The 18,384-nt window shown below is 37.6% G+C and overlaps 1 long non-coding RNA gene across 1 annotated transcript in view; it reads right to left on the bottom strand.

The window, feature by feature from the left end:
• The window catches only part of si:ch211-217k17.8, a 76,901-nt gene extending 59,426 nt beyond the window's left edge, over positions 1-17,475 (bottom strand). The window contains exons 1-12 of the long non-coding RNA XR_015477294.1: positions 17,366-17,475; positions 14,890-14,961; positions 8,676-12,310; positions 8,481-8,539; positions 8,154-8,305; positions 6,545-7,926; positions 6,350-6,408; positions 6,022-6,173; positions 3,189-5,794; positions 2,995-3,053; positions 2,666-2,817; positions 169-2,438 (exon numbers count right to left, since the gene is read on the bottom strand). This is a non-coding gene — a long non-coding RNA (si:ch211-217k17.8). The remainder of the gene's footprint in view (positions 1-168; positions 2,439-2,665; positions 2,818-2,994; positions 3,054-3,188; positions 5,795-6,021; positions 6,174-6,349; positions 6,409-6,544; positions 7,927-8,153; positions 8,306-8,480; positions 8,540-8,675; positions 12,311-14,889; positions 14,962-17,365) is intronic.
• Positions 17,476-18,384: the final 909 nt, after the last annotated feature.

The raw sequence follows: 18,384 nt of genomic DNA, 5'->3' as shown, positions 1-18,384 counted from the left end.
ACCAATACAAATTATTACAACTAAGCCACATGCGTTTGTTGTTCATATGTAAAGGCCTTTAAAACATCCCAATGACTTTCATTCAGCAGAATTCACTGTACACAACAGAAAACTATACACTAAAAACAAATACACTATAGTGAAAAGATAATTTATGTCTTTACTCACAAGTCCTTGCACAAATGATGCCCTTTTCTTGAAAGCGGGAGAACTCTTATCATATAAGTCATCTGTAAATGTGTCTTGGGAGGTGAAAAACAGTGTTGTTACCACTACATTTTCAGATACTGTATTTGCAGTAGTAGAGAGAGATGTTGTCTCTGTTGTTGTGGATGTTACTGCTGCAGTAGTGGTGGCTGTTTCAGCAGGAGTTGTTGAGGACTCTATTGTAGTAGATGTTACTGCTGTGGTTGTGGTGGATATTTCAGTGTAAGTTGTTGTTGAGGGCTCTGTTACAGTGGTAGATGTCAAATCTACTGTAATAGTTGATGTTTCTTCAAAGTTTGTTGTTGACTTTACTTCTGCATTAGTGGTGGATGTTTCCTCAAGGGTTCTTGTGGAGGGCTCTGTTGTCATAGAATATGTTACTGCTTTAGTACTGGTTGATGTTTCAACTGGAGTTGTTGTAGAGGATTCTGTTGCTGTAGTAGATGTTACTGTTATGGTAGTAGTAGACATTTCATCAAGAGTTGTTGTGAAGGGCTCTGTTGTTGTGGATGTTGCTGCAGTAGCGGTGGATGTTGAGTATTCAGTTGTGTTTGTTTCTTCAAGAGTCGTTGTGGATAACTCTCTTGTTGTAGTAGACCTTTCTGCTGCAGTAGTGGATGTTTCAACAAGAGTTGTTGAGGGCTCTGTTGTTGTAGTAAATGTTGTATATGTTACTGCACCAGTAGTGGTAGATGTTTCAGCAATTGTTGTTGTGTATGGCTCTGTTTTTGAAGTAGATGTTACTGCTGCAGTAGTGGCGGATGTTTCAGCAAGAGTTGTGGAGGGCTCTGTTGTACTTGTTGTAGATGTTTCTGCTGCATTACTTGTGGATGTTTCATAAAGAGTTGTTAAGCGCTCTGATGTGGTAGATATTATTTCTGCTGTAGTGGTTGAGGGCTCTGTTGTTGTAGTAGATGTTTTTTCTGCAGTTATCAAGGATGTTTCTTCAATAGTTGTTGTGGAGGGCTCTGTTGTCGTGGTGGATGATTCTTTAAGAGTTGTTGTGGAGGGCTCGGTTGTTGTAGATGTTTCTTCTGCAGCAGTGGTGGATGTTTCAGCTGTTGTTGTTGTTGTTGCTGGCTCTGTTTTCGTTGAGGATGTTATTGCTACAGTACTAGTGGATGTCTCTGGAGGAGTTGTTGTGTAGGGCTCTGTTGTTGTAGTAGATGTTACTTCTGTAGCAGTGGTGGATGTTTTGGCAGGAGTGGTTGTCGAAGGCTCTGTTGTTGTAGTTGATGTTGTTATTTTAGATGTTACTACTGCCGTACTGGTGGATTCTTCAGCAAGAGTTGTTGTGGGCTCTGTTGTAGTAGATGTTACTTCTGCAGCAGTTGTGGATGTTTCCATAGTAATTGTTGTGGATGGCTCTGTTGTAGTTGTAAATGCGGTTGTTGTAGATGTTACTGGTGCATTACTGGTGGATGTTTCAGCAAGAGTTGTTGTGGAGGGCTCTGTTGTTGTAGTAGATGTTACTTCTACAGCAGTGGTAGATGTTTCAGCTGTTGTTGTTGATGGCTCTGTTGTCGTGGTAGATGTTATTGCTGCAACAGTGGTGGATGTTCCAGAAGTTGTTGTGGTGGGCTCTGTTGTAGTTGTTGCAGATGTTACTACTGCAGTACTGGTGGATGCTTCAGCAAAAGTTGATGTTGGCTCTGTTGTAGTAGATGTTACTTCTGCAGCAGTTGTGGATGTTTCCACGGGAATTGTTGTGGATGGCTCTGTTGTAGTTGTAAATGCTGTTGTTGTAGATGTTACTGCAGCATTACTGGTAGATATTTCAGCAAGAGTTGTTGTGGAGGGCTCTGTTGTTCTAGTAGATGTTACTTCTACAGCAGTGGTGGATATTTCAGCTGTTGTTGTGGAGGCCTCTGCTGTTGTTGTAGATGTTAATGCTATAGCAGTGGTGGATGATTCAGGAGGGGTGGTTGTGAAGGCCTCTGTTGTAGTTGATGTTACTTCTGCGGTACTGGTGGATGGTTTCGCTGTTGTTGTCGATGGCTCTGTTGTTGTTGACGTTTCTGTTGCTATAGTGGTTGATGTTTCAGGAGGAGTTGTTGTGGTGGGCTCAGTTGTTGTAGTAGATGTTATTTCTGCTGTAGTGGTGGATGTTTCAGCTGTTGTTGTGGAGGGCTCTGTTGTTGTAGTGGATGTTAGTTCTGCAGTACTAATTATCGTCTCAGCAGGATTTGATTTGGCTGTTGAGTACTCATTTGTTGGTTGAGCAGTTGTTACTTGATAGAAAAAAAGTTTTTTAATTAGTTACATATTTCAGATGGAAAGGATGAATAAAATTTCGTATTTGCATATGTATGTCATGTAGTAAGTACTAAACAAGCTTACTTTAATATAGCATTAGTTCTATTTTGAAAATGTATATTTGTCATTGTTTACATTCTTATACAGTTATATGGGATAAAATTTTAAAAGATATTTTTATTTCAGTTGTTGTAAGCCTTACCTGTGCCATTAACTTCAACAGAAGCAGAAGTTACGTTCAGGGCACTGACAATATTTGGGTCGTTTAGTAGCGTGTTGGTAATTTCATCATTTGAAGGCACACTCTGAGAACTATTGAAAACCAGGTCTGCTATATTAATGGTTGACCCCTTCCTGAAAAAAATATATTTTGGAAACATTATATTAGTATTACAACATAATCTAATTCTTATCTTAATATGTTTTACTGAAAACAGTGCATTAATGGCCTCTTTCTCTTTTTTTGTCTCACAGTTTCAAACACACATGAATGGGACATTTATTAATTGTATCGCAATATAGTATATTTACCTGAATTCTACAACAATGACATCTACCAAAGATGTGTAGGATTTGTAACCATTTTTAAGCTGTAACAAAACACAGGCAGTTACAATAAACACCTAAATGTTTGTTGAACAGATTTTAAGTGTTAAAAATAATTGCAATTACAGCTTAATCTCTCAAGGATTATTAAGAAAATTAGAATATCAGTTTTTACTTACGAGGTCTTGAACACGTGTAGCCCTTTCTTTGAAAGCAGTAGAAGTTTTATCACTGAGTTCATCTATAAATGTATCTTCAGAGCGAAACACAAGAGTTTTTGATACTACATTTCCAGGTGTTCTATTGGCATTAGTTGTGAATAATGTAGTGGAGGGCTGTGTTGTTGCAGTAGATGTTACTGCTGCAGTAGTGGTGGATGTTTCAGCAAGAGTTGTTGAGGGCTCTGTTGTTGTTGTAGATGTGACTTCTGCAGTAGTGGTGGATGTTTCCATGGGAATTGTTGTTGATGGTTCTGTTGTAGTTGTAAATGCTGTTGTTGTAGACGGTAATGCTGCAGCAGTGGTAAATGTTTCAGAAGTTGTTGTGGAGGGCTCTGTTGTAGCTGTTGTAGATGTTTCTGCCCCATTACTGGTGGATGTTTCAGCAAGAGTTGTTGTGGAGGGCTCTGTTGTTTTAGTAGATGTTTCTTCTGCAGCAGTGGTGGATGTTTCAGCTGTTGTTGTTGTTGTTGCTGGCTCTGTTGTCGTAGAAGATGTTATTGCTACAGTACTAGTGGATGTCTCTGGAGGAGTTGTTGTGGAGGGCTCTGTTGTTGTAGTAGATGTTACTTCTGTAGCAGTGGTGGATGTTTTAGCAGGAGTGGTTGTCAAAGGCTCTGTTGTTGTAGTTGATGTTGTTATTGTAGATGTTTCTTCTGCAGCAGTTGTGGATGTTTCCATGGTAATTGTTGTGGATGGCTCTGTTGTAGTTGTAAATGCGGTTGTTGTTGATGTTACTGGTGCATTACTGGTGGATGTTTCAGCAAGAGTTGATGTGAAGGGCTCTGTTGTTGTAGTAGATGTTATTGCTACAGCAGTTGTGGAAGTTTCTGGAGGAGTTGTTGTGGAGGTCTTTGTTGGTGTAGATGTTTCTGTTGCAGTAGTGGTGGATGTTTCCATGGGAAATGTTGTGGACAATTCTGTTGTAGTTGTTAATGCTGCAGCAGTGGTGGAGGTTCCAGAAGTTGTTGTGGAGGGCTCTGTTGTAGTTGTTGCAGATGTTACTACTGCAATACTGGTGGATGTTTCAGCAAAAGTTGATGTTGGCTCTGTTGTTGTAGATGTTACTTCTACAGCAGTTGTGGATGTTTCAGCAAGAGTTGTTGATGGTTCTGTTGTTGTTGTAAATGCTGTTGTTGTAGATGGTAATGCTGCAGCAGTGGTGGATGTTCCAGAAGTTGTTGTGGAGGGCTCTGTTGTAGCTGTTGTAGACGTTTCTGCTGCATTACTGGTGGATGTTTCAGCAACAGTTGTTGTAGAGAGCTCTGTTGTTCTAGTAGATGTTACTTCTGTAGCAGTGGTTGATGTTTCTGCTGTTGTTGTTGATGGCTCTGTTGTCGTAGTAGATGTTATTGCTACAGCAGTTGTGGATGTTTCAGGAGGAGTTGTTGTGGAGGTCTTTGTTGGTGTAGATGTTTCTGTTGCAGTAGTGGTGGATGTTTCCATGGTAAATGTTGTGGACAATTCTGTTGTAGTTGTTAATGCTGCAGCAGTGGTGGAGGTTCCAGAAGTTGTTGTGGAGGGCTCTGTTGTAGTTGTTGCAGATGTTACTACTGCAGTACTGGTAGATGCTTCATCAAAAGTTGTTGTTGGCTCTGTTGTTGTAGATGCTACTTCTGCAGCAGTTGTGGGTGTTTCCACAGGATTTGTTGTGAATGGCTCTGTTGTAGTAGTAAATGCTGTTGTTGTAGATTTTACTGCAGCATTACTGGTGGATATTTCAGAAAGAGTTGATGTGGAGGGCTCTGTTGTTCTAGTAGATGTTACTTCTACAGCAGTGGTGGATATTTCAGCAAGAGTTGTTGATGGCTCTGTTGTAATTGTAAATGCTGTTGTTGTAGATGGTAATGCTGCTGCAGTGGTTAAAGTTCCAGAAGTTGTTGTGGAGGGCTCTGTTGTAGCTGTTGTAGATGTTTCTGCTGCATTACTGGTGGATGTTTCAGCAGGAGTGGTTGTCGAAGGCTCTGTTGTTGTAGTAGATGTTACTACTTCAGTACTGGTGGATTCTTCAGCAAGAGTTGTTGTGGGCTCTGTTGTAGTAGGTGTTACTTCTACAGCAGTGGTGGATGTTTCAGCTGTTGTTGTTGACGGCTCTGTTGGCGTAGTAGATGGTATTGCTACAATAGTCGTGGATGTTTCAGTTGTTGTTGTGGAGGCCTCTACTGTTGTTGTAGATGTTAATGTTATAGCAGTGGTGGATGATTCAGGAGGGGTGGTTGTGAAGGCCTCTGTTGTAGTTGATGTTACTTCTGCAGTACTGGTGGATGGTTTTGCTGTTGTTGTCGAAGGCTCTGTTGTTGTCAATGTTTCTGTTGCAATGGTGGTTGATGTTTCAGAAGGAGTTGTTGTGGTGGGCTCAGTTGTTGTAGTAGATGTAATTTCTGCAGCAGTGGTTGAGGTTTCAGCTGTTGTTGTAGATATTTCTTCTGCAGTTGTGGTGGATGTTTCAGCTGTTGTTGTGGAGGGCTCTGTTGTTGTAGTGGATGTTAGTTCTGCAGTAGTGATTATCGTCTCAGCAGGATTTGATTTGGCTGTTGAGTACTCATTTGTTGGTTGAGCAGTTGTTTCTTGATAGAAAAAAAGTTTTTTAATTAGTTACATATTTCAAATGGAAATGATGAATAAAATTTCGTATTTGCATATGTATGTCATGTAGTAAGTACTAAACAAGCTTACTTTAATATAGTATTAGTTCTTTTTTAAAAATGTATTTTTGTCATTGTTTACATTCTTATACATTTATATGGGATAACATTTTAAAAGATATTTTTATTTCAGTTGTTGTAAGCCTTACCTGTGCCAATAACTTCAACAGAAGCAGAAGTTACGTTCAGGGCACTGACAATATTTGGGTCGTTTAGTAGCGTGTTGGTAATTTCATCATTTGAAGGCACACTCTGAGAACTATTGAAAACCAGGTCTGCTATATTAATGGTTGACCCCTTCCTGAAAAAATATATTTTGGAAACATTATATTAGTATTACAACATAATCTGATTCTTATCTTAATATATTTTACTAAAAACATTGCATTAATGGCTTCTTTCTCTTTTTTTGTCTCACAGTTTCAAACACACATGAATGGGACATTTATTAATTGTATTGCAATATAGTATATTTACCTGAATTCTACAACAATGACATCTACCAAAGATGTGTAGGATTTGTAACCATTTTTAAGCTGTAACAAAATACAGGCAGTTACAATAAACACCTAAACGTTTGTTGAACAGATTTTAAGTGTTAAAAATAATTGCAATTACAGCTTAATCCCTCAAGGATTATAAAAAGAATTCAGAATATCAGTTGTTACTCACGAGGTCTTGAACACGTGTAGCCCTTTCTTTGAAAGCAGTAGAAGTTTTATCACTGAGTTCATCTATAAATGTTTCTTCAGAGCGAAACACAAGAGTTTTTGATACTTCATTTCCAGGTGTTCTATTGGCATTCGTTGTAAATAATGTAGTGGAGGGCTGTGTTGTTGCAGTAGATGTTACTGCTGCAGTAGTGGTGGAAGTTTCAGCAAGAGTTGTTGAGGGCTCTGTTGTTGTAGTAAATGTTGTTGTTGTATATGTTACTGCACCATTAGTGGTAGAGGTTTCAGCACTTGTTGTTGTGTACGGCTCTGTTTTCGTAGTAGATGTTACTGCTGCAGCAGTGGTGGATGTTTCAGAAGTTGTTGTGGAGGGCTCTGTTGTAGTTGTTGTAGATGTTTCTGCTGCATTACTGGTGAATGTTTCAGCAGGAGTTGTTGTAGAGAGCTCTGTTGTTCTAGTAGATGTTACTGCCGCAGTAATGATGGATGTTTCAATTGTTGTGAAGGCCTCTGTTGTAGTTTTTGTAGATGTTACTGCTGCAGTAGTGGTGGATGTTTCAGCAGGAGTAGTTGTGGTGTACTCTGTCGTTGTTGTAGATGTTACTTCTGCTGCAGTGGTGGATGTTTCAGCTGTTGTTGTTGTTGTTGCTGACTCTGTTGTCGTAGAAGATGTTATTGCTACAGTACTAGTGGATGTCTCTGGAGGAGTTGTTGTGTAGGGCTCTGTTGTTGTAGTTGATGTTGTTTTTGTAGATGTTACTACTGCAGTACTGGTGGATTCTTCAGCAAGAGTTGTTGTGGGCTCTGTTGTAGTAGATGTTACTTCTGCAGCAGTTGTGGATGTTTCCACGGGAATTGTTGTGGATGGCTCTGTTGTAGTTGTAAATGCTGTTGTTGTAGATGTTACTGCAGCATTACTGGTAGATATTTCAGCAAGAGTTGTTGTGGAGGGCTCTGTTGTTCTAGTAGATGTTACTTCTACAGCAGTGGTGGATATTTCAGTTGTTGTTGTGGAGGCCTCTGCTGTTGTTGTAGATGTTAATGCTATAGCAGTGGTGGATGATTCAGGAGGGGTGGTTGTGAAGGCCTCTGTTGTAGTTGATGTTACTTCTGCGGTACTGGTGGATGGTTTCGCTGTTGTTGTCGATGGCTCTGTTGTTGTTGACGTTTCTGTTGCTATAGTGGTTGATGTTTCAGGAGGAGTTGTTGTGGTGGGCTCAGTTGTTGTAGTAGATGTTATTTCTGCTGTTGTGGTGGATGTTTCAGCTGTTGTTGTGGAGGGCTCTGTTGTTGTAGTGGATGTTAGTTCTGCAGTACTAATTATCGTCTCAGCAGGATTTGATTTGGCTGTTGAGTACTCATTTGTTGGTTGAGCAGTTGTTACTTGATAGAAAAAAAGTTTTTTAATTAGTTACATATTTCAGATGGAAAGGATGAATAAAATTACGTATTTGCATATGTATGTCATGTAGTAAGTACTAAACAAGCTTACTTTAATATAGTATTAGTTCTTTTTTAAAAATGTATTTTTGTCATTGTTTACATTCTTATACATTTATATGGGATAACATTTTAAAAGATATTTTTATTTCAGTTGTTGTAAGCCTTACCTGTGCCATTAACTTCAACAGAAGCAGAAGTTACGTTCAGGGCACTGACAATATTTGGGTCGTTTAGTAGCGTGTTGGTAATTTCTTTATTTGAAGGCACACTCTGCGAACTATTGAAAACCAGGTCTGCTATATTAATGGTTGACCCCTTCCTGAAAAAATATATTTTGGAAACATTATATTAGTATTACAACATAATCTGATTCTTATCTTAATATATTTTACTGAAAACAGTGCATTAATGGCCTCTTTCTCTTTTTTGTCTCACAGTTTCAAACACACATGAATGGGACATTTATTAATTGTATCGCAATATAGTATATTTACCTGAATTCTACAACAATGACATCTACCAAAGATGTGTAGGATTTGTAACCATTTTTAAGCTGTAACAAAATACAGGCAGTTACAATAAACATCTAAACGTTTGTTGAACAGATTTTAAGTGTTAAAAATAATTGCAATTACAGCTTAATCCCTCAAGGATTATACAAAGAATTCAGAATATCAGTTTATACTCACGAGGTCTTGAACACGTCTAGCCCTTTCTTTGAAAGCAGTAGAAGTTTTATCACTGAGTTCATCTATAAATGTTTCTTCAGAGCGAAACACAAGAGTTATTGATACTTCATTTCCAGGTGTTCTATTGGAATTAGTTGTGAATAATGTAGTGGAGGGCTCTGTTGTTGCAGTAGATGTTACTGCTGCAGTAGTGGTGGATGTTTCTTCAAGAGTTGTTATGGAGGGCTCTGTTGTAGTGGTGGATGGTTCAGCTGTTGTTGTGGGGGGCTCTGATGTTGTAGTAGATGTTTCTTCTGCTGCAATTGTAGATGTTTCAGCAGGAGTTGTTGTTGAGGGCTCTGTTGTTGTAGCAGATGGTACTGCTGGTGTAGTGGTGAATGGTTCAGATGTTGTTGTGGGGGGCTCTGATGTTGTAGTAGATGTTTCTTCTGCAGCTGTGGTAGATGTTTTAGTAGGAGTTGTTGTAGTAGATGTTAATTCTACCGCACTGGTGGATTGTTCAGCTGTTGTTGTGGAGAGTTCTGTTGTTGCAGTGGATGGTTCAGTTGTTGTTGTGGGGGGCTCTGATGTTGCAGTAGATGTTTCTTCTGCAGCAGTGGTAGATGTTTCAGTATAAATTGTTGTTGAGGGCTCTGTTGTTGTGGCAGATGTTTCTCCTGCCGTAGTGGTCGATTGTTCAGGTGTTGTTGTGGAGGCTTCTGTTGTTGTGGTGGATGGTTCAGTTGTTGTGGAGGCTTCTGTTGTGGTGGATGGTTCAGTAGAAGTTGTTGTAGTAGATGTTAATTCTACCGCACTGGTGGATGGTTCAGCTGTTGTTGTGGAGAGTTCAGTTGTTGTGGTGGATGGTTCAGTTGTTGTTGTGGGGGGCTCTGATGTTGCAGTAGATGTTTCTTCGATAGCAGTGGTTGATATTTCAGTAGGAGTTGTTGTTAAGAGCTCTGTCGTTTTGGCAGATGTTTCTCCTGCTGTAGTGGTGGATGGTTCAGGTGTTGTTGTGGAAGTCTCTGTTGTTGTGGAGGCCTCTGTTGTAGTGGTTGATGGTTCAGTTGTTGTGAGGGGCTGTGATGTTGTAGTAGATGTTTCTTCTATTGCGATGGTGGAGGTTTCAGTACGAGTTGTTGTAGTAGATGTTAATTCTACCGTGTTGGTGGATGGTTCAGCTGCTATTGTGGAGAGTTCTTCTGTTGCAGTGGATGGTTCAGTTGTTGTTGTGGCAGATGTTTCTCCTGCTGTAGTGGTGGATTGTTCAGGTGTTGTTTTGGAGGCTTCTGTTGTTGTGGTGGATGGTTCAGTTGTCGTTGTGGGGGGCTCTGATGTTGTTGTAGATGTTTCTTCTGCAGCAGTGGTAGATGTTTCAGTATGAATTGTTGTTGAGGGCTCTGCTGTTGTGGCAGATATTACTGCTGCTGTAGTGGTGGATGGTTCAGCTGTTGTTGTGGGGGGCTCTGATGTTGTGGAGAGTTCTGCTGTAGTGGTGGATGGTTCAGCTGTTGATGTGGAGGCCTCTGTTGTTGTAGTGGATGGTTCAGTTGTTGTTGTGCGGGGCTCTGATGTTGTGGAGAGTTCTGGTGTAGTGGTGGATGGTTCAGCTGTTGTGGAGGCTTCTGTTGTTGTGGTGGATGGTTCAGTTGTTGTTGTGGGGGGCTCTGATGTTGTGGAGAGTTCTGCTGTAGTGGTGGATGGTTCAGCTGTTGATGTGGAGGCCTCTGTTGTTGTAGTGGATGGTTCAGTTGTTGTTGTGCGGGGCTCTGATGTTGTGGAGAGTTCTGCTGTAGTGGTGGATGGTTCAGCTGTTGTGGAGGCTTCTGTTGTTGTGGTGGATGGTTCAGTTGTGGTTGTGGGGGGCTCTGATGTTGTAGTAGATGTTTCTTCTGCAGCAGTGGTAGATGTTTCAGTAGAAGTTGTTGTAGTAGATATTAATTCTACCGCAGTGGTGGATGGTTCAGCTGTTATGGTGGAAGACTCTGTTGTTGCAGTGGATGGTTCAACTGTTGTTGTGGAGGGTTCTGTTGTTGTGGTGGATGGTTCAGTTGTCGTTGTGGGGGGCTCTAATGTTGTAGTAGATGTTTCTTCTGCAGCAGTGGTAGATATTTCAGTATGAATTGTTGTTGAGGGCTCTGCTGTTGTGGCAGATGTTACTGCTGCTGTAGTGGTGGATGGTTCAGCTGTTGTGGAGAGTTCTGTTGTTGTGGTGGATGGTTCAGTTGTTGTTGTGGGGGGCTCTGATGTTGTGGAGAGTTCTGCTGTAGTGGTGGATGGTTCAGCTGTTGATGTGGAGGCTTTTGTTGTTGTAGTGGATGGTTCAGTTGTTGTTGTGCGGGGCTCTGATGTTGTGGAGAGTTCTGCTGTAGTGGTGGATGGTTCAGCTGTTGATGTGGAGGCTTCTGTTGTTGTAGTGGATGGTTCAGTTGTTGTTGTGCGGGGCTCTGATGTTGTGGAGAGTTCTGCTGTAGTGGTGGATGGTTCAGCTGCTGTGGAGGCTTCTGTTGTTGTGGTGGATGTTTCAGTTGTTGTTGTGGGGGGCTCTGATGTTGTGGAGAGTTCTGCTGTAGTTGTGGATGGTTCAGCTGTTGTGGAGGCTTCTGTTGTTGTGGTGGATGGTTCAGTTGTTTTTGTGGGGGGCTCTGATGTTGTAGTAGATGTTTCTTCTGCAGCAGTGGTAGATGTTTCAGTAGAAGTTGTTGTAGTAGATATTAATTCTACCGCAGTGGTGGATGGTTCAGCTGTTATGGTGGAAGACTCTGTTGTTGCAGTGGATGGTTCAACTGTTGTTGTGGAGAGTTCTGTTGTTGTGGTGGATGGTTCAGTTGTTGTTTTGGGGGGCTCTAATGTTGTAGTAGATGTTTCTTCTGCAGCAGTGGTGGATGTTTCAGTAGGAGTTGTTGTTGAGGGCTCTGCTGTTGTGGCAGATGTTGCTGCTGTAGTGGTGGATGGTTCAGGTGTTGTTGTGGAGAGTTCTGTTGTAGTGGTGGATGGTTCAGCTGTTGTGGAAGTTTCTGTTGTCGTGGTGGATAATTTCGCTGTTATTGTGGTGGACTCTGCTGTTGTGGTGGATGGTTCAGTTGATGTTGTGGGGGGCTCTGGTGTTGCAGTAGATGTTTCTTCTGCAGCAGTGGTAGATGTTTCAGTAGGAGTTGTTGTAGTAGATGTTAATTCTACCGCAGTGGTGGATGGTTCAGCTGTTGTTGTGGAGAGTTCTGTTGTTGTGGTGGATGGTTCAGTTGTTGTTGTGGAGGGCTCTGATGTTGCAGTAGATGTTTCTTCTGCAGCAGTGGTAGATGTATCAGTAGGAGTTCTTGTTGAGGGCCCTGTTGTTGTAGCCGATGTTGCTGCTGCTGTAGTGGTGGGTGGTTCAGCTGTTGTTGTGGAGGCCTCTGTTGCAGTTGTAGATGTTACCTCTGCAGCATTAGTGGATGTCTCAGGCGGAGATTTTGTTAAGTGTTCTATTGTTGTAGATGTTATTGCTGCTGTACTGGTGGATGGTTCAGCTGGTGCTGTGGAGGCCTCTGTTGTTGTAGATATTGCTTCTGCAGCAGAGGTGGATGTTTCAGCAGCGGTCGTTGAGGGCTCAGTTGTTGTAGTTGTTGACACTGCTTCTGTCGTGCTATATGTTTGAGCCGTTGTCTTAGAGAGGTCTGTTGTTGTAAATAAGGCAGAAAGAAAGTACTGTACTGTACATATTTAAGAGCAAATTGCAAAAGCAAGCCCCACAATTGTTTTTACACTTTTATCTCTAGGCTTTTATCTAAATTATGTAAAATTGGTAAAAGTTTTACCTGGAGCAAATTGACCCTTCGCTAAGCCACACCCAAAAACCTCCACCCACCAATCGTGGCTTAGCAACCGTAGCTACGCGCAGGAGCTCTGTCAAGCTTTCGAGCGAGGTAAACTGACCAAAGCGTTGTGCATATGGATTGTGCAAATCTGACACCCGATATCCTAAAAGTTTGGACAGGGTGGTGGAATGTTTTCCCTTTTCAAAACCAAAAACCCAAGAGGAGAAATGCCAGCATGGATCAAGCTGTGTGAGGGGCGCTAAAGGAGCGGAGCTAAGTTGGTTTTGGTTCTATATTCCTGACATAGTCAAAGACAGCAATAACTCACACACCTCTTACCCTTAAAAAGATCTAAACTGTGTTTCCTACAAAAATACAAAGTAGGTTATGTTTCCCAGCTGTGCTTTTGTTTTTTCACTCGATATTATGAGCACTGCTTCGTTTAAGTCCTCGCCATAGTAGTCATATTAATAGCAATCATATTTCCATCTGTTTCAAGCTACAAATATTTTAAATTCAATATTAACAGAACAAAACAGAGATATGATCTCAAACTTGCAATCACTATACTTCATCTGCAGCTGTTTTTTAGTAATTTATAAGCCTCGATGTCCATGTTACAAAGCTACAAGCTACAAATCACTGATGTTTTCGTCTGTTTTTTGGAGATTTAGTCATTGATGACGGTGTTGTAGCGGGTTAGTTATATTTGGTGTCTGGTAAATATTTGCTGGTAGGGAAAATCTATTTGTTCACTTCTGCTATTTATACTTTGATTTGCAGTTTAATTTATTTATTTATTCCACTTAACTGCAAATTAGAATAGAAACGGTATAAAGAGCAGACAAACATACTGACAGATATAGTTAATGTACATTGTTATGGGTCAATGATGCTAATATTCAGCACAAATCCACCAGTTTCCCCTTTCTGGCTTCTCTGTATATGAATGAATGATGTAGAAGCACTGTCCATGCGTGTTTCCTGGTCGGTTAGTAACGCTATTTTTCATTGCACAACATTAATCTATCAGGCTTTTTGGCTAAAGAAGTGAAATCACGTTTTAATCAGGTATTATTCGATTACTTCAAATTTTCCTCTCTCCTGCTGTGCATGAACTAAACTGTTGAATGGTCAGCGTATGAGGCGGCTAGGCTTTAGCTTCAATTTTGATTAAGTTATTTTCTAATCGGTCGCCTGTTATTTTGTGAATATACTCCTGTAATGCAGACTGCAGTCCTTTTTTTTATCTGGCTTTCTCTGATATCTTACCTGTTCGCCAAAAATGACTTATTATATCCCTGGCAATGTCTGACACTGGCGCATACGTATTGTAATAGACGAGCCAGGCATGAAAGCTTGACAGGCGTAGCAACAGTAACTAAGGAGGGCGGGGCTTAGCGAAGGGTCAATTAAAGCAAAGATTTTTATTTATTTATTTATTTTTTCATTTATTTATTTCAATGAGATGCTATAATTATAAACTCAATATAATATGTATATTTATTTACAGTTGAAGTCAGAATTATTACCCCCCTACCCTATAGCGCCCTTTTAAAAAAAAAATTCTAAATGAGCAAGGAAATTTTCACAGTATGTCTGATAATATTTTTTTCGTCTGGAAAAAGTCTAATTTGTTTTATTTCAACTAGAATAAAAGCAGTTTTTAATTAAAAAAAAAAACAAATTTAAGGTCAAAATTATTAGCCCCTTTAAGCTGTATTTTTTCAATAGTCTACAGAACAAACCATTGTTATACAATAACTTGCCTAATTACTCTAACCTGCCTAGTTAACCTAATTAACCTAGTTAAGCATTTAAATGTCAAATTGAGCTGTATAGAAGTGTCTTGAAAAATATCTAGTCAAATATTATGTACTGTCATCATGACAAAGATAAAATAAATCAGTGATTAGAGATGAGTTATTAAAACTATTATGTTTAGAAATGTGTTGAAAAAATCTGCTCTCTGTTAAACAGAAATTGGGGGAAAAAATAAATGGGGCTAATAATTCTGACTTCAACTGTATATACATTTATAGTAAAAATTGTCAAATATTATATTTGTATTTCTAATTGGCATCATCTTTAAGGCCTTATAAATTATCACACAGCACTCCCCTATAAATATTACAAACAAAATGCTTTTACCATCTATTCTAAACATAAGACTGTCTGAGTCTATTACATGCATGTACACTTTGGTCATACTATCACGCTTGCTTTACATAGACAAGAGTATAGTGTAAAAATATCTGTATACATTCTTACATTTGCACCAATAGAGGGCGCTATGAGGTCAAATTATCATCAAAACTTCTATACTCTCACTTCAGATATTGAAGTAACAAAACAACAACTGAGCAAAATTACTTTGATTTTAATATAAAATAAATACAAATATATCTGAATAGTGAGACTAGTAATGATATACTTACAGATAAAAATCCATAGTATAATAAATGCTTTCCTCTCCATTCTGGAAAAGGTAAAGCAACGAAGAGGTAAATCTGCAAAGAAAGTAATACTTCAACTGAGTTTTTTTTTCACACAAACATACACACAATGACATACAGTATAAAAAAATCTGTTATGAACAGTTTCCATATTTTGCGTTTCACAAGTGTTTTCCGTTAATTCATGGTTGTGAATTGCATTAGTGGGTGTTGATTTCTGCTCAGTTATGTTGAAAATTCATCTCCACACTTTAACAAAATGACTTTTATTGACATTTAGTAATTTTAAATAACATAATGTACACTGTAAAACCCAATAAGTTAAGGCAACTCAAACCGTTTGAGGAAACCAATTGCAACAAACCATTTGAGTTAAAAAACTCATCTATATGAGTACTGTAAAGTTACTCCATTTAGGTAGAAGTAATGAGGTATTTAGTTACCTCTTTATCTTAAACACAGAGTTTAAAACTCTTTTCAAATGAGTCTTTTCAAACTACACTCATTTTACTAGATAAAAAAGACTGTTTTGCATTGTACTGTATAAGTTATAATACATTGAGAAATAAGTCTGTAAAGTAACAGAAAATGTGCTGGCAGTTTATTACAAGGTCTTGTACAAAAATATAAAAAGCCAATCCAGACAATATATCACTTTAAACTATTAAAAACTATAATAAAAGTCACTTTTACAATTTTTTCAACGTAAAAAGTTGTTGGAAGAAAGCTTGAGGTGCTATAATGCAATTCAAAAGCATAAACAAATTAAAGTATGAATCACAAAATTTGGAAAACTGCTAATTTTAGGGATTTTCTAACAGTGTAGATGCATTTAAATATAAAGTTTATAAATTAAAGCATCAGTGAACCTGGAGGAATAACCAGTATTTTATAGAATAACACTACAAACAATGCTTTCACTTTATGAAAATTTTTTAATTGTTACCCATCCATCAGAAGTAAAATAGTGTAAATAAAACACCTAACAGGATCATTTGTAAACTGAAAAAATCACATTCGAATGAGGTTTATGCACACAAACTTTTGAGTTCAGCTTGTCAGCATCAGCCGCTTCCGGTGAACTGTCTTTCCATTATAAAATAGCCACGTTTCAGATCTGATTTCTTTAAAAATCAGTGATTTTTCACTGCTTGATAGATATACAATTAAAGTGGTTCTCAGACTGGGCAAGAAGCACTGCATTAAATTTAATTTCCCCCGCCATTTAAAATATGATAATTCATCGTACCCCAGTATTTTCAAAGGAGTTTCTGTGCTTGCCTGCTGGTTGTCTGCAGTTTTTCACCTCCTTTTACGCTTGAACAACTAAATAAATGCTTAAGTCTATTTAACTGAATGTATTTTAATTACATTACAAAATCGATGCTGTAAAAAGAACCTTATGAAATTGAAAATAGTCACATTTAAGCTTTCACCGGTATCATCAGCTGACAAACACTAACTGTGCATATACCCCATTGCATTATACATCACACCATTACTACAATTTCATAAAATAATTAGCATTTCATCACGCTTCCCCCCACACTTTAATTTGATTTCTACACATATCATAATTTCTTAACATTTCAGATGTTCAATTATATAATATAAAATAATGTAATATAATATAACATAACATAACATACCATTAATATAATATAATATAATATAATATAATATAATATAATATAATATAATATAATATAAAATAATATAATATAATCATAATTTAAATTATTTTTAATTATTTTTATTATTATTATAATATAAAATAATATAATATAATATAAAATAATATAATATAAATAATATATAAATATATATATATATATATATATATATATATATATATATATATATATATATATATATATATATATAATATAATATAATATAATATAATATAATTTAAATAATATAATATAATATAATATAATATAATATAATATAATATAATATAATATCTATTGCATAATCAGATAAAACATGAGGTAGATCACAGAAAATAACTTGTCAAATACCACTACTACTACTACTACTACTACTACTAAAATAAAAGCTAATCAGCAGAAATAATTAGGTTGCACAAATTTTGGCAAATTTTTACTTAAAGTAACATTATTCAAGCATCAAGTTTAGTTTTTTTTTTTTTTTTCTTTACTGGAAAAGTCACAGGCCAATTCTCCTAAAAATAATAAGACAATAAGGCATCATTGTGGAAAAAAATAACTCCGCTTTTATTTTCATTTGAACACAAACTTTTTGAAGAGTTTCTAATAATTCAGGCTTGATTGCATCTATTTAACTGATTTCTGATGTTTTTCTTGAATAAAATGTCTTATTTTACACTTTTTTTTTTCAAATTTATACAAATGTCTTCATAAAAATTCAAATTGACCTATCAATTAAACATTTGACCTATTAATTAAACATATAAACATAAAACTGTACTTACCAATCTTTCAGCAGACTTGTTTTTATCCCAAACTGCCAAAAATACTGTGTTAACTTGATAATCCACACAAGTACTAGTAATGGCTAGGGTACAGGTTTTACCTCTTCTTCACTCACCTGTGGCAATACTTGGTCTTAAATACAAAGCAGTGACGTCCTGTGAGTTTTTTTTCTTTCTTCTGTATTGAACTGCACAAATGAGCAAAGGAATGCAGAAGGCTGTGATTTTTGTATTGTGTCTGTCAATAGCATCTGCTGTTTGCACTCCAATATATCAATGTAATATTATGCTAAAGAACAAGGCCAGGTTCAGATAAATAGGCTTTTAAACAAGCTCTGCGTTCAAAAGATTGATAATAATATAGATATTGAATAATATAATATGAAATAGTACTGTTTCAAGTTATTGTGTGGGTTTTCTATTGTTGCCATTTTTCATGATGCTTTCACTTCGGTTTTTGGTTATATTGTTGAGACTCAAACAATTTTGTGTGTAACAGACGTCTAATAGACATCTAAATGTAGACAGCTTGGTTGAAACAAGGCTAAACTTGGGCTGCCAGTGAAAATCTGATATATATCCAAGAATAGCCCAAAAATAGACAGATTAGACATGTATATGTGTAGTCATTCATTTTGGTTTATTTGACTAATAATGACTAATCTAGATTTAACCTATTCTTTTAGATTTTCACTGACAGCCCACATTTAGCCTAGCTTTAGCCAAGACGACTATATTTCGATGTCTATTAGACATCTATTAGACGTCTTTTAAAAACAAACAATGCTTGCTGCGTTTTAGCAAACAGTAATCAAAATTAATATAATTAAATGTTTACAAGAGTGTAAATGAATAAACTCAGCGATAATTACAGCAACATTACAAATCATCTGCGTGAAAAAAACAGCCTGATCTCACGAAGAAAACGTAAGTATTTTACGTTTTGCCTGTTTAGTTGCGAATACGAATGAATTCGTACAAGTTCAGTCGGACAAAATTGTACGATTTTAAAAAGGAGA

The sequence above is a fragment of the Danio rerio genome, chromosome 1, assembly GCF_052040795.2.
Source record: "Danio rerio strain M-AB ecotype USA chromosome 1, GRCz13ab, whole genome shotgun sequence".
Classification (NCBI taxonomy): Eukaryota; Metazoa; Chordata; class Actinopteri; order Cypriniformes; family Danionidae; genus Danio; species Danio rerio.
The sequence above is the reverse complement of the archived record's forward strand: the minus strand, read 5'-3'. Positions and strand labels throughout refer to the sequence as shown.